The following is a 22,687-nucleotide window of genomic DNA, read 5'->3' on the forward strand; positions in this document are numbered from 1 at the left end:
GCATTGCTCCTACTGGCCAGTTTCCTACTCCACACTGATGAGGGGCAATACCCCAAAACAGCTGTCTGTGGATGGATACCATGTTTTGGCATAGGTGGTTTCCTTCATTGGAGACTGCCCTTCCCGTGGTTGTTCCTTCCTGGGGAAAGACCTGGCTAGTCATTGCTTGCATTGAGAAACATGTGATGATGTCTCCTCGGCTTGTGTTTTCGATGTATATAGAGGGGCCTGGGCTGATGATGTATATACAGGGGTCTGGGCTGATGATGTGTATACAAGGGCTGGGGGGGGCCTGTCTGGGCTGATGATGTATATACAGGGGCTGGGGGGCCTGTCTAGGCTGATAATGTATATACAGGGGCTGGGAGGGCCTGCCTGGGCTGATGATCTATATACTGGGGTCTGGGCTGATGATGTACTGTATATACAGGGGCCTGGGCTGATGACATGTATACAGGGGCCTGGGCTGATGATGTATATACAGGGGCTGGGGGGCCTGCCTGGGCTGATGATGTATATACAGGGGCTGGGGGGGCTGTCTAGGCTGATAATGTATATACAGGGGCTGGGGGGGCCTGCCTGTGCTGAGGGTGTAGTGACATCACTTCTGTGCTCCCTCTGCCTGAACAGTCACAGTGCAGAGAGCCGGAAGACACCGATATGGAGGAGTCTGGAGCAGAGCATCGGCCAACGAGGAGAGGAGAGGATTTCATTTTTTTTTAAATGTTTTGAGCAATATATGGGGCCCATCATATACTGCCCATTATATTATGGAGGATCATATGGGGACCATTATACTGAAGCATAATATGGAGCCCATTATATACTGGAGCATCATATGGGGCCCATTCTGTTTGGAGTTTGGATCAATATATAGGGCCCATCATATAGTGTTTGGAGCATTATATGAGGCCCATCATATTCTGTATGGAGCATTATATGGGGGCCATTTTTTATGGAGCAATGTATGGGGCTCATTATACTGTATGAAGCATTATATGGGGCACATTATCCTGTTTTGAGCATTATATGGGCCTCATTATACTGTTTGGAGCATTATATGGGATCATTATACTGTATGGAGCAATATATGGGGATCATTATTCTGTATGGAGCGTTATATGGGACTCATTATTCTGTATGGAGCAATATATAGGGCTCATTATACTGTTTGGAGCAGTATATGGGGCTTATTATTCTGTATGGAGCATTATTTGGGGCTCATTATACTGTATGGAGCAATACATGGGGATCATACTGTACTGTATGGAGCAATATATGGGGCACATACTGTATGGAGCAATACAGGGGGCTCATTATACTGTATGGAGCAATATATGGGGCTCATTATACTGTATGAAGCACTGTTATGAATGGGTCACCGTGGAGAAAAAAGCAAACAAGCTAAGCCATAGAAAACAGAGTGGTTGGTAACTATGCAGATTGCAGATCCCTGATCTTACCACACAACTAGAAGTAGCTGTGGAGCGTGCCTACGATGTTCCTAGACGCCTTGTCACGGCCGGAGGACTACATAAGCCTAAAGCAAGAAAAGGGAAAACTAACTGCCCCAGAGCAGACCCCAAAGGAATAGATAGCCCCCACACATGTATTGACGGTGAAACAAGATGAAGGCACAAACACAGGCAGGAAAATAGGCTGAGCAAATGATGGGGCCCAAACTAACTAGACAGGAAAGGAAAGGGAAGACACTATCTGCAACCTGCAAAAAACCCTACAAAAATAATGTCCAACACTTCTGATAGCAAAATTAACCCTGAAGTCACTAGACTTCTCCACTATATCAGCACTCTGAAATATTTTGAGACAGAGCAAAAAGAGACCGAACTAGTAAGGGACAAAAAGCCCATTGGCAAAATTCTGATAAATAAGAGTGGAAATTCAGCTCAGCCCCCAGCTGGGGCTGGCAAACCACACAAAAAACTGAATAGACCAACAAAATCAAGTGTGAACATTAGCAGAAAAACTTAGCTTTAGATGACTGGAACAGAGCTGAAAACCAAGAGCTGACAAGCCAGAAGGAATCACCAGCAACTGAATAGGGCGTCGGCTGTCTTAAATCCAATCTGAGAATCCTGAGATCCAATAGTCATCCTCATTCTCAGGTGACAGATCTCCACCAATCAAACCAGTCGCACCACCTACCGTCACCACCAGAGGGAGTCCAGAAGGGGAACTGACAACTGGTGAGAATGAACTCACAACAGTACCCCCCTTGAGGAGGGGTCACCGAACCCTCATCCACGCCACCAGGCCAATCAGGATGGGCCCGGTGAAAAGCACGAACCAATCTATTGGCATGAATATCGGAGGCAGAGACCCAAGAATTATCCTCCTGACCATAACCCTTCCATTTGACCAAATACTGGAGTCTCCGTCTAACCAAACGAGAATCCAATATTTTCTCTACCTCATATTTCACATTGCCTTCGACCAACACAGGGTCAGGAGGTGCTGCCATAGGAACCACTGGCTCAACAAACCTCTTCAACAGAGATTTGTGAAATACGTTATGGATCTTGAACGTAACTGGAAGAGCCAATCGAAGCGAAACAGGATTAAGAATTTCCAAAATCTTATAAGGACCAATAAATCTTGGCTTAAATTTAGGAGATGCAACCTTCATAGGAATATTCTTAGACGACAACCAAACCATATCAACCACTTTAAATCGGGGACCAATGGTCCTACGCCGGTTGGAAAATCGCTGGGCTTTTTCCTGAGAAAGTGACAACTTATCCACCACTTGGTCCCATATCTGCTGCCTTCTCTTAACCACAGTGTTCACACCTGGGCAGGACGAAGATTCCACTTGCCCTGAAGAGAACCGAGGATGAAACGCAAAATTACAGAAAAAGGGTGACATCAAAGTGGCAGAACTAGCTCTATTGTTCAGCGCAAATTCGGCCAAGGGCAAAAATGAGACCCAATCATCCTGATCAGCAGATATAAAACATCTCAAATAAGACTCCAAGGTCTGGTTTGTTCTCTCAGTCTGTCCATTGGTCTGGGGATGAAACGCGGAGGAGAAGGATACCTGAATTCCCAGATTGGAACAAAAGGCTTTCCAGAATCTGGAAACAAACTGGACTCCTCTGTCGGACACAATGTTCTCAGGAATCCCATGTAACCGAACCACCTGTTGTAAAAACAAGGGCACCAACTCAGCAGAAGATGGCAACTGTGGGAGTGGTACAAGATGGACCATCTTCGAAAATCTATCACAAATCACCCAGATAACAGTCATTCTCTGAGAGACAGGAAGATCAGAAATAAAATCCATTGAGATATGGGTCCATGGCCTCTAGGGCACCGGCAAGGGCATCAGCAACCCACTAGAATGAGAACAGAGTTTAGACCGAGAACAAGTCCCACAGGACTGTACAAAATTCCTGACGTCACAAGGTAAGGCAGGCCACCAAAAGGACTAACTCACCAAATCTCTGGTACCAAAAATACCTGGATGACCAGCCAATGCGGAGCAATGAATTGCAGACATCACTCTTTTTCTCCACTGGTCAGGAACATATAATTTTCCCATAGGGCAACGCTCAGGTTTATCCTCCTGAAATTCCTCCAGGGCGCGTCTCAAATCGGGCGAAATGGCAGAAATAACTACCCCCTCACCTATGATGGTAGTAGGCTCGGTCACACTAAGAGAATCGGCAAAGAAACTCCTAGAAAAGGCGTCTGCCTTAACATTCTTAGTGCCCGGAAGAAAAGAGACCACAAAATTGAAACACGTGAAAAACAAGGCCCATATAGCCTGTCTAGGATTCAAGCATTTGGCCGACTCCAGATAAATCAAATTCTTGTGATCAGTGAGGACCACAACTTGATGTCTAGCTCCCTCCAACCAATGTCTCCACTCCTCAAATGCCCACTTCATGGCCAACAATTCCTGATTCCCCACATCATAGTTGCGTTCAGATGGGGAGAACTTTCGAGAAAAGAAGGCACAGGGATTCATCTTAGAGTCTTTTTTTGGGACAAAACAGCTCCTGCACCAATCTCAGAAGCATCTACCTCCACCTGAAATGGAAGTGAGACATCAGTTTGCCGTAAAACTGGAGCTGAAGTAAATCTCTGCTTAAGCTCCTGAAATGCTGAGACAGCCTCAGGAGACCAATACAGCACATCAGTGCCCTTCTTGGTCAGATCAGTCAGTGGTTTGACAATACCAGAAACATTACCTATAAATTTACGATAGAAATTAGCTAAACCCAAAAACTTCTGGAGGGCCTTCAAAGAAGTAGGCTGAACCCAATCATAAATGGCCTGTAACTTGGCCGGGTCCATTTCAATAGTCGATGGACACAAGATAAATCCCAAAAATGAAATCCTCTGTACACCAAAGAGGCATTTCGATCCCTTAACAAACAGGGAATTCTCTCTCAAAATCCGGAACACAGTCCGGACGTGTTCCACATGAGAATCCCAATCACTAGAAAAGATAAAAATATCATCCAGATAGATGATTAAAAACTTATCCACAAAGTCATGGAAAATATCATTCATAAAGGACTGGAAGACAGAAAGGGCATTAGTGTGCCCAAAAGGCATCACCAGGTACTCAAAATGTCCCTCCGGAGTATTAAACGCCGTCTTCCATTTATCCCCGTGCTTGATGCGAATAAGATTATATGCCCCCTGAGGTCAAGCTTAGTAAACCAGCAGGCACTCTTAACTCTGGAGTATAAATCAGACATCAGAGGTAACGGGTACTGATATTTAACCGTCATCTTGTTAAGGGAACGATAATCAATACACGGTCTTAATGAACCATCTTTCTTGGCCACAAAAAAAAACCAGCGCCTAACGGTGACGAGGATGGTCTAATATGACCCTTCTCCAGCGACTCCTTAATATAGGATCGCATAGCATCATGTTCGGGTACAGATAAGTTGAAAAGCCGACCCTTGGGAAATTTACACCCAGGCATCAACTCAATTGCACAGTCATAACTCCTATGAGGAGGCAAAGACGCAGACTTACTCTCACTAAAAACATCAGAGACTGAGGAGAGGTGGAGAAAACAGGAGCGTCCCTAAGAACACACTTACAACCCCAACTCACCACAGACACAGATTTCCAATCCAAAACTGGGTAATGAGTTTGCAACCAGGGGAACCCCAGAACAATAGTATCATGCAAATTATGCAGCACCAAAAATTTACAATTTTCTTGGTGGTCTGGGGCAACTCGCATTATCACCTGGGTCCAAAACTGAGGTTTATTCTCCGCCAAAGGAGTGGCATCAATACCCCTCAAAGGAATAGGCGTCTGCAGAGGTGTCATGGACAAACCACAACATTTAGCAAAGTCCAAATCGATCAGATTCAGAGCTGCTCCTGAATCCACAAAAGCCTTAGTGGAAAATGTGGACAAGGAGCAGATCAGAGTAATTGCCAAAAGGAACTTAGGTTGTATACTGCCCACAGCAAACGTGTGCGCAAAACATTTCTCTCGTTTAGGGCAGACAGAAATAGTATGAGAGGCGTCTCCACAGAAAAAAACACAGCTTATTACGCCTTCTAAACTCCCGACGTTGCGCCCTAGACAAAACCCCATCACATTGCATAGGTTCAGACATTTGTTCAAAAGGCGGCAGCGCCTCCCGTGTAGTTCTACGTTCACGTTAACGCCGATCAACTTGAATGGCTAATGACATAGAGCCATCCAGACCAGAGGGAACAGGAAATCCCACCATAACATCTTTTACGGTCTCTGACAAACCTTTCCGAAAGAGAGCTGCCAATGCACTTGTCAGGTGTATGGCTTTTTCTGGTCTTTTGCTTCCCTTCCCATATTGTTCTAGTTTACGTAGTTCTATGTAGTAAGGACCGCCCACTTTCGGAATTTTTTACAGTACAACTCAGCAGGATCCTGACCCTGGTTTAATGCCAACAGGGTTCTCTCAGCTTGATCAACGGCATTAGGTTCATCATACAACAACCCCAAGGCCTGAAAAAATGCATCCACATTAGTCAGAATAGGATTTTCAGGTGTCAGAGAAAAAGCCCAATCTTGGGGATCGCCGCGCAGCATGGAGATGACAATTTTAACCTGCTGCACAGAGCTCCCCGATGAGTTAGGCTTCAAAGCAAGAAATAATTTACAATTATTCTTAAAATTCAGAAATTTAGACCGATCCCCAGAAAACACATCAGGAGTAGGAATCTTGGGTTCAGCAGCATGTGACTGAATAAGGTGGGTGGAAATTCCCTGTACTTCAGCAACAAGCTGCTCCACACAGACAGTTGCCTAAACTCCATTAGGAAAAAAATCCCCCTACGGCCCCAGAGAAAAAGAGGAATAAATACATAAAAAAATTCTGACACTTTTTTTTTTTCTTTAACAATTCTTTCCTGCTTTTAAGTACCCTAGAATCTGCAGTATGGCTGGTGATTCTGTTATGAATGGGTCACCGAGGAGGGAAAAAAAATACAACAAGCAGAAAACCAGAGAAGTTGGTAACTATGCAGATTGCAGATCCCTGATCTTAACCGCACAACTAGCAGCAGTCCTGGAGCGTTCCTATGATGGTCCTAGACGCCTCGTCACAACTGGAGAGCTACATAAGCCTAAAGCAGGAAAAGAGGAGAACTAACTGCCCCAGAGCAGACCCCAAAGGAAAGACAGCCCCCCACATGTATTGACGGTGAAACAAGATGAAAATACAAACAAAGGCATGAAAATAGGCTGAGCAAACGATGGGGCCCGGCTAACTAAAAAGGACAGGAAAGGAAAGACACTGTCTGCAATCTGCCAAAAAAAACCTACAAAAATATTGTCCAACACTTCTGATAGCAAAATTCACCATGAAGTCACTAGACTTCAAAACCTAGCACTCTGAAATATTCTGAGACAGAGCAAAAAGAGGCCAATCTAATAAGGGACAAAAAGCAGATTGGCAAATACTGATAAATAGGAGTGGAAATTCAGCATAGCCCCAGCAGGAGCAGGCTGATTACACAAGAAACTGAATTGACCAACAAGCGCAAGTGTGAACATTAGCAAAAAACAAACTTAACTTGAGAAGACTGGAAGAGAGCTGAAGCCCAGGACCTGAGAAGCAGACTGAATCACCAGCACTAGGATAGGGCGTCGGCTGTCTTATATCCAGTCTGATACTCCAGAAATCCAATCGTCATCTTCCTCATCAGGTGGCAGATCACTACCACTTAAACCAACCTCACTACCTCCTGTCACCACCAGAGGGAGAACGGAAGGGGAGCTCTCAACTGGTGGGGCAGAAAATGAGTTCATAACAGTGGGCCCCATCGTTTTCTCAGCCTATTTTCCTACCTGCGTTTGTGTTTTCATCTTGTCTCACCGACAATATATGTTTGGGTGCTATCTATTCCTTTGGAGTCTGCTCTGGGGCAGTTTAGATTTCCCCTTTCTTGCATTAGGCTTATTTAGTTCTCCGGCTGTGTCGAGGCGTCTAGGATCATCGTAGGTACGCTCCACGGCTACTGCTAGTTGTGTGGATAGGGTCAGGGGTCTGCAATCTGCTTAGTTACCAACCTCTCTGGTTTTCTGTGGCTTAGCTTGGTATTGCTCTCCTCGGTGACCCAATCATAACAGAGGACAATAATGACTTCACGTGATCTAGACTGTATGCTTCTGTTAATACATCCTAGAATTGCATTTGCCTTTTTTGCTGCTGCATCACACTATTGACTCATATTCACTCTGTGATCTATTAGTATACTCAAGTCTTTTTCACATGAGCTGTTGCTTAGCTCTACCTATTCCTCCCATTCTGTATATGCTTTTTTCATTTTTATTGCCCAGATGTAGTACTTTCCATTTTTCCCTGTTAAAAAAACATTCTGTCAGGGCAGCACGGTGGCTCAGTGGCTCAGTGGTTAGCGCTGCAGCCTTGCACAGCTGGGGTCCTGGGTTCAAATCCCACAAAGGACAGCATCTGCAAGGAGTTTGTATGTTCTCCCAGTGTTTGCGTGGGTTTCCTTCCACACTCCAAAGACATACATACATAGACAATGGTTTCCTTCCACACTCCAAAGACATACATACATAGGGACTTTAGATTGTGAGCCCCACCAGGGACAGTGATGAAAATGTGTGCGAACTGTGAAGCGCTGCAGAGTATGTTAGCACTAGAGTTGAGAGACTTTGCCTTTTTTTGGGTCGAGTCGGGTTTCATGAAACCCGACTTTCACAAAAGTCGGGTCGAACGAAATCAGACGATTTTTGTGAAAAGTCGAAGGCCGACTGAAACACGAAACCCAATGCAAGTCAATGGGGAAGCAAAGTCGGCAGGGAGTGGAGGCCAGGAAACACACCTACAGTGCCCTTTTGAATGCCAAAAACATCAAATCTTATTACTGAATCTTTTCAACCTTAATTTACTTCATAATACTAGTTACGCACTGAAAAATGGGGATTATTTGGCTAAATTTGTGGGGGGTAGGTCTGGCTCCAGGTTTTCATGTGCCCTGGGCCAAAGAGCGCCCCTTTAACACATACCACAACTCATGATGCTCCGATACGGCAGAGAAATAGCGGTATAGTACAATGAAAAATACCTCACTTTTTACATCTCATGACTGATATCCATTTTAAATTCTCCAATAGCTCCAAAAACGGACAGTATCTTACTCCATACAGTATTATGGCCACCGCATAGTGCGCTATACAGAGTAATGAGGCCCATATATTTCACCATACAGAATCATTGGTCCCATATAATGTTTGAAACAGTATATGATGCTCCACATAATGCTACAGTATATGTTGGTCCCCATAGATGAAGCTGCATTGTCTTATGGGCCCAAATAGTGCTCTATATATAATGGGCCCCATTTCTAATGCTCTAGTGTATAATTGGCCCTGTAAATGCTGCTCCAGTGTCTGATGTCCACCTTTGGAATGCTCCAGTGTATGGTGGGCCCCATATATCATTCTCCAGAGTATATTGCTCCCCAAAAATTGCTGTCCCAACATTGAAAACAATTAAATAAGTCTCCTCAAATAAGTCTCCTCACTAGGGCATCCCTGTACTAGTCTAGGCGTACAGACGTGATGTCATTGCGCTCTCTGATCAGAATATCACTGTCAGGAAACGCGGAAAACGTCATGGCGGTGGAGCAGGGAGAGGTAAGTATTTCAACTTTGCAAGTGCTGTGATCCAGAGCAAGCAGGGGGGCCCACTCGTTGGCGACGGCACTGGCACAGGGCCCCTCATAGTACAGCGGTGTGTCTGACGGCGGGTGGGCCGAACCTGCACTTTCAGCTGCACCTTCCTTTTTGTCACCATGTAAAGTGGTACAGTATATGGGAAGGGTAACCTGAGTTTCATCTGGGTCACATTCAGGCTGTGTAGAGTGCGAGGGGAATGTAGTGGTCTGGGTCAATGTACCAGCAGAATCATCTAGAAGTGGCTGGGCCTCAGTGCACTTGTGGCGCCCCAAAGAGTACGGTCGCCACAGTGGCATTACCTTCCTCCTAGGGAGTGTGATGTCATGCTTGGGAGCAATGAAGGATCTCTCTAGCAGTTAAGCCAACACACAACACATTTCCCACTCCAGGCCAGCAGGGAGACCTCTGAACCTGACTGCTGAGGAGCTGCTGTCTGTGGTCGGGAGGAGGTAAGTTAGGGCAGTCTGTGAAGGGAAGGGGAAGTGTGTGGACATGAGAAGGGGAGCTGGAGAATGAGCAGAGTTAAGGCTCACTCCTAGCTTAAGCGCATGGTCCGGATTCCTGTCTCCAAGTTTGTAGGGACACTGACGTTCCTGCAGCAGAATCAAGAGGAAGTAGCAGCTGTAAATGCTCTGTACCCAACTAAGGCTCGGAGGCCCCAGCAGCGACGTGTGGGAGCCAGAAGGAAAAGGCTACGGCTGCCTGCCATACGAGAAAGTTCCAAGAGAGAGTCAACAGGGGGAACTTCATTGAACTCAGCACCGCGAGTACCTCAGATAAGCGCTAGAACGGAGGCCACACTACCTATCTGCATAGAGAGAATTCCAAATTGGCTTCCAGGCTGACCAACTCCTCCATCTGTACTCTGGGTCCTGGACTGCACTTACCAAGTACAGGTAAAGGAACTGCACGACTGTGTCTGTCCTCTTTCTCCTGCACCTGGCGTACGGCTCTGCTACATCCTGCACTGCACACCATCTACCAACTCTTTCATGTGCCCTGCGACAATGGCCATACCTGTGCAGGGCTTCTACATCTTAGCTGCACCACAACTTCTGTCCCAGAGAAGCGCCACTGCAGCGCTGGTCAATCTACTCAGAAACCACAGGTGGCGTCACGTATCATTCACCTATAAACGTAATTCACCCCTTTGCATGGACGCCCAGGGCCACGGAACGGGTCACCACCACTGTGACACATCCCAGGGAGACACAGTCCTGGTACCGATTAACCCCACTGCCCTGCCTGGCCACCCACACTCCTTATCAGATTCATCTTGGACTGGGGAATTCACGATTTGACTTGATAACCCATGCATGGTATGATAGAAAGAGCTACATGGACTAATGTGAAATGTGGCCTGCTGCATCATTCACTTTGGGGGGGTGCAGGAGACAAGGAAAGGGGTTCTTCCTGACCAGGAGCCAGCACTTGACGACTCAGTGCTTGCATTTTTTGAAACTTCAGAAGAGGAGGGCATATTTGCTGGAGTCCGGCAATGTAAGCCCAAACCAGTTCCTCATGCTCCGGCTTTAAAAATGGTTAACCTACTCCCAGAAAAGGTAGCCTTCCAGGCGTTCCGTAGGCAGACCATGACGCAGGCTCAACACCTCCTGCCTTAGCTGCTATTGTGCTTTTGCCACTACCAGCAGATGCACCACCACCATCAACACCAGCTGGCCCCCCCATGCCCACGTCCACGGCCTCTTCCACCAAACTTCCAAATTTAGCACAAAATAGACACAAAATAACATTACATATATGGTACTGTATCAGAAGCGTACAGCTCTATTCAGTCAAAGGATAATTGTCAATCTCCATATATATTCCATCAGTCACACAGAGACACTCCCAGGCTCAGTATGGATTAGACAAGAATATAAAAAGCAGACAAAGTGTACAGTATCTTCAGATAGCAGGTATATATAGCATAGTTTAAACATTAACAATGTACGTCTATATATCCTGAGTAGTGTTGAGCCACCCCGCTAGTGTTTTGGTTCGTCGCACAGGAGGCAAGTTCGTCGAATGTTCGTCGAACCACACTGAAAACAATGGCAGGCAAACACAAACACATACTAACACATAGAAAACAATTACAAAACACATTAAAAGGTGTCCCAAAGCCGACAAAATGCTCAGAAGCCAAAAATAACATATGGAAAAGGGCAACTACATTTACAAAAGAGGTGGAGGAGTAAAAGGAGGAGGTGGAGGAGACACAGATCAAGGCTTGTCATGCCCTTATGAAGTCAAGAAAGTCTGGACTAAAAATGTAAAAACCAAACCCAAAAAAACAAAATCTGAAAACGAACATGATCATATACCGTCGTACTTCCCACCAATAAATTATAGCAACTGGAGATCGGGCGGCGTTATTCCCATGAACCTCCAAACAGCGTCCATGAAGCCAAAGTGTTTTCTTTCCGGGGGCAGTATGATTGCAAAGCTGAATCTTAAAGGAATGTCCAAAAGGGCACCTCCAGGAGTGGAGCCTGCGGCTTAATTGGACTCCACCCGGGAAACCACAACCATGCCACCTCAAAAAAAGATGCACACATTGAAAGCTTTGTCGATTGTTTGTGTGTGTGGTGTGGAATGTCCGTTTGTAGTTGTGCTAGCGATTTGTCAGCTTTATTCCGTTAACGAACGAGACTCCGGCATGCCCCTGCGGTACGCGTAAAGCTTACTAGAGGGACACGCGAGGCTCTGGCACGCGCGATCGAGCAATAACAGGGCTATCATGGCCTTCCATGTCCGGGGCTACATGCGCACTACACTGAAAGGACCATCTTTTGTCGCTTACAGGTGCAGATAACCCGCTGAACACCGTTAGTGATGGGGATCTGGGATTCCAATAATTCTCCGTGAACGATGATTTCCCAGTAAGTGCAGGTCAACAGCAATTCCTGATTTCGGCCTAACCGCCATTCCAGAAAAATGCAAAACATTACGTGTCCAAACCACAGGTGCTGTAGCTTGCTTAACAGCTCTGCAGCCGTTCTCAGGCCCAGTATGGATTCTACAAGATTCGAGAAAGTTGATAATGGGTACAGTTTCACCGGATAACACGTATATATGTTGCATAGTTTACACATTAAAAACCTATGTGTATCGATCAGGAGGCAGGCTCAGACGGTCTCAGGCCCAGTATGGATTAGACCAGATTGTACAAAGTTGAGATAGGGTACATTATCACTGGATAGCAGGTATATAGAGCATAGTTTAAACATTTAAAATCTCCGTGTTCTCTGCATGGATTACACAACAATCTAAAAACTAGAAAAAAGGAAATGTATTTCAAGCGTACACCATGATACACTTTTGGTGGTATTTTTAAATCTTCATTTATATTTCTGTCACAATAAGACAGCCCAGACTTTCTGCAATAGGAAATTAGATGCATACAATTACTGACATAAAGTCTAGTCATTGCAGAAATCTACGAATTACTATTCACGGGAACAACTTCCGTCACAATTCTCAGAGGCGATGCTGACCCTCAATTAATTAGTGTGTGGACACAGCAAAAACCTTTCTTTGTGAAGAAAGTGTTGCTGTATCGCAGTACCATTGATCCCATCGCCGCTACTCATATCCATCCAATTTTAATCACAGGGAGAGATGTAAACATGGTGCTCACTGCCTATCATGATCTGTCACGTAACTTTGGAGTGCAAAACACAGAAGCCACAGGACGTAGGCGATTCAATTGGATTGGCATGAGAGGGAGGGCACATTTAAAAATGTGCGCTGGAATGTCACATGTCTGAGGGTAGGAAAACTCTTAAAGCTGATGAGAAACCACCACTGCATCTCATTGTGAGTCGACGTCCATAAGAAATGGAAGCCATTGATCATCTGAAGCTGGATCCCGGCCAGCGCGACAGGGCATAGCTACGTCTTAACCATCATCTTCTATCAGTTCACCAAATTTGAAGTGCCAGTCCCAGTGATGGATTTGACAGCCCAGACTACACAGCGGAGGAGCAGGGAGAGGTAAACATTGCAAATGCTGGGGCCCTGCCCAAGCAAGGGGGGCCCACTCGTGGGCGTCGGCACTGGCACTGGGCCCCTCACAGTACGGCGGTGTGTCTGATGGCGGGTGTGCACCACCACCGTCAGAGACACTTGATTGCACTATGAGGGACCCTGTGCCAGTGCCCGCGCCCACGAGTCGGCCCACCCACCTGTCCAGGGCAATGGCACTCACACGGTTGTGTGCGCTCGGTGGTGACCCCGGTCATTGGCGGGAGGAGGCTGCCCAGTTAGGGAGGTTTACAAAATGGCATATGTTGATGTGGGACATTCACCTGCTGCTAAAGGCGAAATTGGTCAAGTCCCAGGAACAGGTGGACCAAAGAAAACAATTTTTCTGGCAACCTATGTGCCATCAGGGTAAGGTGGGACAAAATCCTTGGAAACCCATGCATGGTTCATTTTAATGAAGGTTAGATCATCCACATTTTGGGTTGACAGACGGGTCCTTTTTTCTGTCAGTATTGATCCAGCAGCACTGAAGACTCTTTCCGATAGCACACTTGCAGCTGGGCATGTGAGCTCCTGTAAGGCATATTGTGCCAATTCAGGCCAGGTGTCCAGTTTAGCGGCCCAATAGTCAAATGGGAATGACCCGTGTGGGAGAACATCGATATGGGAGGAAAAGTAGTTTGTAACCATACTTGACAAGTGCTGTCTCCTGTCACTTTCAATCGATGCAGTATTACCAGTCGTGTGAGCGGGACTTGAAAAATCAGTCCACAACATGGTCATGAAACCCCTGTCTCCAACGCCATTTCTGATGTGTCCACCACCAACACCGCTTCCAAGTTGCCCCCGGCCCCTACGGCTCGTGTGAGAACCATCACCACTGCTGTGTGCTGGGAATGCCTCAACCAACCGGTTTACCAGAGTAGCTTGTATGTTAGCCAATATTAGGTCAAGGTTCTCCTGTGGCATGATGTTTTGAAATTTGCCTTTATAGCGTGGATCCAGGATGCTGGCCAACCAGTAGTCATCATCGTTCATCATTTTGGCAATGCGGGGGTCCCTTTTTAGGATCTGCAAGGCATAATCTGACATGTGGGCCAATGATCCCGGTGTCAATGATGCACTGCGAGTGCTGGGTGGAGGAGCACTTTCTGGCAAATCCACATCCCTCCAGTCACGCACAAACCCTGTACCAGACCTTGCAAAGCCAACATTTTCTATTGCCCCACGAGAAGCATCCTCCTCCCCTAAATAATCATCTCCATCATCATCCTCCTCCTCTTCCTCTTCTTCCTCCACCTCGTCCATGACAGTTCCCTGACCAGCCAATGGCTGACTGTCATCAAGGCTTCCCTCCTCCTCTTCCTCCTCATCAACCTCGGCTGCAGATGCCTGCTCCTTAATGTGCATCAAAGTTTGCATGAGCAGACGCATAAGTGGGATGCTCATGCTTATGATGGCGTCGTCTGCGCTTACCAGCCGTGTGCATTCCTCAAAACACTGAAGGACTTTACAGAGGTCTTTCAGCTTCAACCACTGCACACCTGTCAACTCCATGTCTGCCCTCAAAGTGCCTGCCCGTGTATCCTCCCACAAATGCATTACGGCCTGCCTTTGTTCGCACAGCCGCTCAACCATGTGCAGGGTGCAGTTCCACCTTGTTGCAACGTCGATAATTAGGCGGTGCTTAGGAAGGTGGAGCAGGCCTGTTAAATCCGGATAATTAGTGAGGAAGCACTGCACCACCAGGTTCAAGTTGTGAGCCAAGCAAGGTATGTGTCTGAGTTTTGAAAGTGCTATGGCTGCCACAAAATTCCGGCCGTTATCACTAACTACCTTGCCTGCCTCAAGATGTAGACTGCCCAGCAATGACTCAGTTTGTCGCTGAAAGTAGTCAGCCAGTACCTCTGCGGTGTGTCTGTCACCCAAACACATCATCTGCAACACAGCCTGCTGATGCTTTCCACTAGCTGATCAATAGGGGGACACCTCGTTTGCAACACTGTCAACTGCGGATGCAGTGCTCGTGCGACTGCGCTCTGTGGACCAGCTTTCGCTTCTGGAGGAGGAAGAGGGTCGAACGCCTACAGCCAACTGTATCCTATACCGTGGGCTAGGCAGCACTGTGCCACCACCGCTGTCCCCTGTGGACCCTGCATCCACCACATTAACCCAGTGCGCAGTGATGGACACGTAACGGCCCTGGCCATGCCTACTGGACCATGCATCAGTTGTGAGGTGCACCTTTCCACTCACTGACAGCTTGAGTGCATGGACAATGCGGTCTTTCACATGAAGGTGGAGGGCTGGGATTGCTTTGCGAGAAAAGAAATGGCGACTGGGTAGTTCATATCATAGAACGGCGTAGGCCATTAGTTCGCGGAAAGCTGCGCTTTCAACCAACAGATAGGGCATCATCTCTAACGAGATTAGTTTGGCAATGTGGGTGTTCAAAGCCAGTGTATGAGGATGAGAGGATGAGTACTTTTTTGTCCTACTCATAGTCTCTGGTAGGGTGAGCTGGACTTGAGAGCTGGATATGGTGGAAGTAGCGGTGGACTTGGCGGACTGAGAGAGGGTTGATGATGGTGATGGAGTTGGTGTTCTTTCTGATGGCCTAGATTCAGTCTTTCGTTGCTAACTGGTGGACTTACAGTGGGGGAAACAATGTTCCGTTGCTGACTACCTTCTTTGGGAGCAGTAGCACATGTGGTACGTGAGTTTTGGTAGTTCATCCACGCTTGCAAGTGCATGGTTGTTAAATGTCTTAGCATGCAACTGGTATTCAAATTTCTAAGATTTTTCCCTCGGCTAAAGGTCTTTGCGCACTTCTTACAGATTACCTTTGCCTGATCATTAGGATTTTGTTCAAAAAAGTGCCACACTGCATTCTTCCTACTAGGGAAGACTGTTTGAGGCCTTGCACGCTGTGCTTTTTTGACCGTCTGGCCAAGCTGTCCTGCAATTTTTTGGGTTTTTGTAACCCATTTTTGGACTTCTCCGGGCCTGCCAGATTACAACTGTTGCGATGTCGATGCCCGCTGCGGATGCTCCTCCTCCTCTTCTGAGCTATTGGCAGTGGCACACTCTACCCCCAATGGATGCCAATCTGGGTCAACAACTGGGTCATCCATCACCTCCTCTTCAATGTCATGTGCACCTTCCTCTGTGTCACCGTGTATGGTGGTATAGTATGTGGGAGGGGGCAACTGAGTTTCATCAGGGTCAGATTCTGGTTCAGTACACTGCGAGGACAATGTAGTGCTCTGAGTGAATGTACCAGCAGATAAATCTAGCAGTGGCTGTGCATCAGTGCACTCCATGTCAGATTCATCTTCGCCTGAGTAATTCACGATTTGACTTGATAACCCAGGCATGGTATGTGAAAACAGCTCCATGGAGTAATCTGTAGTGTGGCCTACCGCATCCTTCAATTTTGGTAGGGGTGAAGGACACAAGGAAAGGTGTGGTTCATGACCATGAGCCTCCAATGACGATGCAGTGCTTTTATTTTTTAAAACTTCAGAAGAGGAGGCGATAGAGCTGGAGGCTGAGTCAGCAATGTAAGCCAAAACTTGTTCTTGAAGCTCTGGCTTTAGAAAAGGTTTACCTACTCCCAGAAAAGGGAGCCTTCGAGGCCTTGTGGAGCCAGACGATGACGCAGCCTCAACACCTCCAGTATTAGGTGCTATTTTGCTTTTGCCACTACCAGCAGATCCACCACCAACACCATCATTACCAGCTGCCAACCCCCGCCCACTTCCACGGACTCTTCCACCACACTTCCTCATTTTTTGGAAAAATTTACCCAAATTTACACCAACTCTCTGGTACTGTAAAACAAGGTACAAGGTGTATATAGTACTGGGGAGAAATGGAATGTCTCTACACTTCAGGACACTGTAGGATTCAGTCAGGCCCTGTTTATTTAACAACGCAATATGACAGGCAGATTCTCTATGCTGTTAGAAAGGTGTATAGAGGACTGTGGAGAATTGGAATGTCTCTACACTTCAGGACACTGTGGGATTCAGTCAGGCCCTGTTTATTTAACACCGCAATATGACAGGCAGATTCTATATGCTGTTAGAAGGGTGTATAGAGGACTGTGTAGAATTGGAATGTCTCTACACTTCAGGACACTGTGGGATTCAGTCAGGCCCTGTTTATTTAACACCACAATATGACAGGCAGAGTCTCTATGCTGTTAGAAGGGTGTATAGAGGACTGTGGAGAATTGGAATGTCTCTACACTTCAGGACACTGTGGGATTCAGTCAGGCCCTGTTTATTTAACACCGCAATGTGACCGGCAGAAATTGCCTAGTGTATGACAAACTACAAGGTGTATATAGAATTGGGCAGAACTGGAATCTCTCTACAGTGTAGGTCTGCAAGAACAGAACAACTCCTCGACTTATCCTTACAGAGTCACACACAGATAGCTTCACTGTGGCCGTGATCACAGCCGTTACACGGTACTGACAGAGGAGCGTGCACGTACACCGCTGTCCAGTGTATGTAAAATTGTCAAGCTCCGTGTTTTAGTATACAGACTGACACACGCTGTCTCTCTATAGTTTTGAATGTAATCAAACAGCAAATATACTAAACTGTTTGAAAACCAGACAAAACTATAAGGTGGAGGTCTGTAAGAACGGAACAACTCCTCGACTTATCCTTACAGAGTCACACACAGATAGCTTCACTGTGGCCATGATAACAGCCATTACACGGCACTGAGAGAGGAGCGTGCACGTACACCGCTGTCCAGTGTATGTAAAATTGTCAAGCTCTGTGTTTTAGTATACGGACTGACACACGCTGTCTCTCTATAGTTTTGAATGTAATCAAACAACAAATATACTAAACTGTTTGAAAACCAGACAAAACTATAAGGTGGAGGTCTGTAAGAACGGAACAACTCCTTGACTTATCCTTACAGAGTCACACACAGATAGCTTCACTGTGGCCGTGATAACAGTCGTTACACGGCACTGAGAGAGGAGCGTGCATGTACACCGCTGTCCAGTGTATGTAAAATTGTCAAGCTCCGTGTTTTAGTATACGGACTGACACACGCTGTCTCTCTATAGTTTTGAATGTAATCAAACAGCAAATATACTAAACTGTTTGAAAACCGGACAAAACTATAAGGTGGAGGTCTGTAAGAACGGAACAACTCCTTGACTTATCCTTACAGAGTCACACACAGATAGCTTCACTGTGGCCGTGATAACAGCCGTTACATGGTACTGAGAGAGGAGCATGCACGTACACCGCTGTCCAGTGTATGTAAAATTGTCAAGCTCTGTGTTTTAGTATACGGACTGACACACGCTGTCTCTCTATAGTTTTGAATGTAATCAAACAGCAAATATACTAAACTGTTTGAAAACCAGACAAAACTATAAGGTGGAGGTCTGTAGGAACGGAACAACTACTCGACTTATCCTTACAGAATCACACACAGATGGCTTCACTGTGGCCGTGATAACAGCCGTTACACGGTACGGAGAGAGGAGCATACACCGCTGTACGGTGTGTGAAAAATGAATGCTCAGTTACTCACAAGGACAAAACAATAAAATCTGGATTGCTTTGAAAAAAGTAGTTTGCTCAGCAGTGGGCACACAGCAATGCAGCTATCAGGTAGCCTTAAACGGCAGCCTAATAACCAAAGAGCTGATGCACCAAAATATAGCCTCCCCTTGCACTGCACAGTGACTGGTGTGTTGTACAGGCAAAATCGCTAGCAGCAGAATCAGTTTTTGGTATCTTCTTCCCTGCCTAACACTCTCCCTACAGAATCAGCAGCAGCTCTCCCTATTCTGAGATCAGCATGAGTAACATGGCGGTCGGCATCCCCGCCCTTTTATACCCCCTGTGACGCCCCACAAAGCAAGCCAATCACTTGCATGCCCTTCTCCAAGATGGTGGTGACCACTGCCTATGTCATCACGTTGCCCACAGTGTCCATTTTCCTGATTGGCTGCAAAAAGGGCGCTCAAGCATCTTTTGAAACGCAATTTTGGTGCTAAAGTCGCCGACCTTGCGGCCGACCTCACGCTAAGGTCGGGTTTCGTTTCATGAAACCCGACTTTGGCGAAAGTCGGCGACTTTTCAATTTTTTCGACCCGTTTCGCTCAACTCTAGTTAGCGCTATATAAAAATAAAGATTATTATTATTATTATTATTATTATTATTATTATTATTATGTTAGTTGCTGCCCACTGCTCCAATTTATTTATATCTTTTTGAATCCTCTCTCTTCTCTAGTATTAGCTATCCCTCCTAGCTTTGTGTCATCAGCAAATTTAATCAGTTTACCCTCAATTCCTTCATCTAAATCATTGATAAAGATGTTTAACAGAGCCCTGTGGTACCCCACTTGAGACATTCTTCCAACTGGATGTGCAGCCATTTACGACCACTCTTTGGTTCCGGTCACTAAGCCAGGTATGAATGCACCTAACAGTTGCCTTGTCCATTCCATACTTAGTCATTTTTTCAATAAGGATTGTGTGAGATACTTTGTCAAATGCTTTGCTGAAGTCAAGATATAATATATCTACAGCATTTCCCTGATCCACCCAGTCAGTGATTCTGTCAAAGAAGGAAATTAAGTTAATCTGACATGACTTATTAGTTACAAGCCCATGCTGACTCTGTTTAATCACTTAATTCTTATCCAGGTACTTACATACATGTTGTTTAATAATTTGTTCAAAGATCTTTCCTGGTATAGAAGTCAGACTCACCGGCCTAAAGTTGCCTGGGTCCACCTTCTTCCCCTTTTTGAAGATAAGAACAACATTTGCTCTTCTTCAGTCTTCTGGGACTTCTGTTCTCCAAGAATTTTCAAAGATTATTTAGAGGGGTTCAAAAATTTCTTCTGCTATCTCCTTCAGTACTCTGGGGTGTAATTCATCTGGACCTGGAGACTTGAATTCATTTAGTTTAGCTAAGTGTTTTCTCGCTATCTTTCTGTCTATAGATATCCTGGATTCTTCTATTACTTTTGCCTCCGTCTCCAGGAGAGATAGCGGATAGACTTGACCCTGGGGAGGCTCAGCACCAGGCAAGAGGTCAATAGGGCAGTCATAGGGGCGGTGAGGCGGAAGGGTCTCTGCAGCCTTCTTGGAGTACACGTCTGCATAGGGCCAATAATGTTTGGGGAGAGAGGAAAGATCTGTGGATACCTCTGTAGTAGCAACCTGAATGCACTCCCTCTGACATCTACCCTCACAGGATTTACTCCATCCCAGAATTCACCCTGAGGACAACTCTATATGAGGGGAGTGGTAGTGTAGCCGTGGTATCCCTAAGAGGACCTCATCAATTCCCTCGGGAATGACTAGCAGGGAGATGATCTCCTGATGGGATAGAGACATTGATAGAGTAAATGGGATGGTCTGATGAGTTATCTATGAGGGCAGTGTCGACCCATTTACCACTCGTACGGTCATTGGTATGGCAACCATCACCAGAGGAATTGTGTGCCGTTGAGCGAAGGCAGAAGACATAAAGTTGTTCTCCGCCCCGGAATCCATGCAAAGCTCTACCGTATGAGTGGATGGGCCAATGATAATTGTCCCCTTGAAGGACAGTTTTGAGGAAAATGCTGCTGTGTCTAGTAAACCACCTCCTACGGTCACTAAATGGGTACATTCTCCCGACCGCTGAGGTCATCTGAAGGCAAGATGTCCTGACTGCCGGCAGACATGACAGATCTTGAGTGCACAAGCGGTCCGGGACTTAGATCCAGCTTGTGACACCTCCATGGCCTCATGTGGCTCGGACACCTGGACTTGAGATTCCAGAGGTTTGGCGAAGGTGGGAGCCAGCTGAAACCTCTGCCTACACTGGTCTCGTTCCAACCTTCGCTGATTAAAATGAAGGTCGATGCGAGTTGACACTGCTATTAGCTCCTCCATTGTGGCAGGAATCTCCCTAGTGGTCAAAGCGTCCTTCACATGGTGAGTCAGTCCCCTCTAAAATACATGGGATAAGGACTTTGTCCGGCCACTCCAGCTCAGATGCTAAAGCCAGAAGTGGACAGCAAAATGGCTGACCATGGACTAGTCCTGTGTCAGTGCCAACAGTTGGAGCGCCTTATCATGGGTGACTCGAAGTCCCAAAAAAACCTGTTTCAGAGTGCTCAGGAACCGCGGAGCACTCTGCACCACATGATCACTGCACTCCCACAGCGGCGTGGCCCATTTCAACGCCCTGTCTGACAGAAGGGATATTATGAATCCCACCTTGTCCCGCTCTGAGGGGAAAAGTGCAGTCAGGAGCTCAAGGTGTATAGCACACTGGCTCACAAATCCACTACAAGACTTGCTATCACCAGAAAACTTTTCTGTCAGTGGGAGGCGGGATAAGGTCAGAACAGGGGTGACAGTGGACAAACTAGCTATAGCCATGCTAACAGCCTCAATAACTACTGTGGTAACATCCACGGCTGAGGTTGTGCACTCAAGAGCAGTCGACCTGCCCTCCAGCTGCTGGATGTACCGCTGCAGTCGCTGTTCGGCTGCCATTACCAGCCAGACCCTGGCGCTACTATAATGTTAGGGCTGGCGGAACACACCAAATAATAAGAAGGTAGTAATAAGGTGTTCGCAGCCCGGGGTCCACCGTGCATAGATGTTACCTGCTGCCCGGTAATGGTGGACACGATATGGCAGTATAATAGAAGAACACACGCGGGTTAATGTCACCCGGTGTGTACAGAGGCGGACTCTGTTGCTTCATAGAACCGCACTACCGCAGAACATAAATGCCGTACCCTGTTAAAGCTCACAGAGCTTGGCAAAGTGAGCGCTAGTGTACAGTCACAGAACTCTGCCCCAAAGACACAGGGTTAGAGTCCCTCTAGACCTACTAAGCGCATGGCGTCGCACCTGCAAACACCACTAATAGACGTTGGCTACTGTGCAGTGTAGACCAAGTGCACAGTGGCATACAGGCAAAGCCACTACTTGGTGCTGAGGCTATTCCCTGACTCTGCCTTCCACCTGCACTATCAACCTAAGGCACTAACTGGCAATGCTGAACAACACATGCCTACCAAGGGTAGGGGTGTCATAATGAGTCACTCACCAGAGACATTCATACATGCATACAACACTCACTCCACAAGGTCTATACTAGCGCACGGCCGTGCGGCCATGTGATCCTTTTATAACTGCAGCCTGAGGACCTGAGCATGTGACCTCCGACCACCAACGATCGGTCATGTCATGGGCATGCTCAGATTGAGTAAAGCAGGACTTAGTCCCATGGGCGTCTGCTCACTGCTGACTAATGCTGGATGCTGCACCTGAACCTGGGGCTGCATCAGCAACCAAACGCATAGCATTAGCCTGAGCAAGACGCTGAGACTGATGTCTCTGCTGAGCAGGAACCTCTGCTGCTGAAGAGTGGGAGACCACAGAGGACACGGCTTGAGATTCCCCCTGTGCAGTGGTGGGAACTCGACGCCTAGCATCACTACATCGAA

At 46.7% G+C, this 22,687-nt stretch overlaps 1 protein-coding gene across 1 annotated transcript in view; it reads left to right on the forward strand.

Annotated features, from left to right (window-relative positions):
* KISS1R (KISS1 receptor) overlaps window positions 1-22,687 on the forward strand; it is a 291,499-nt gene that overhangs the window by 14,547 nt on the left and 254,265 nt on the right. The gene's annotated exons all lie outside the window — the stretch shown is intronic.

The sequence above is a fragment of the Dendrobates tinctorius genome, unplaced genomic scaffold (genome assembly GCF_039654945.1).
Source record: "Dendrobates tinctorius isolate UK_male_01 unplaced genomic scaffold, ASM3965494v1 ptg000011l, whole genome shotgun sequence".
Taxonomy (NCBI): Eukaryota; Metazoa; Chordata; class Amphibia; order Anura; family Dendrobatidae; genus Dendrobates; species Dendrobates tinctorius.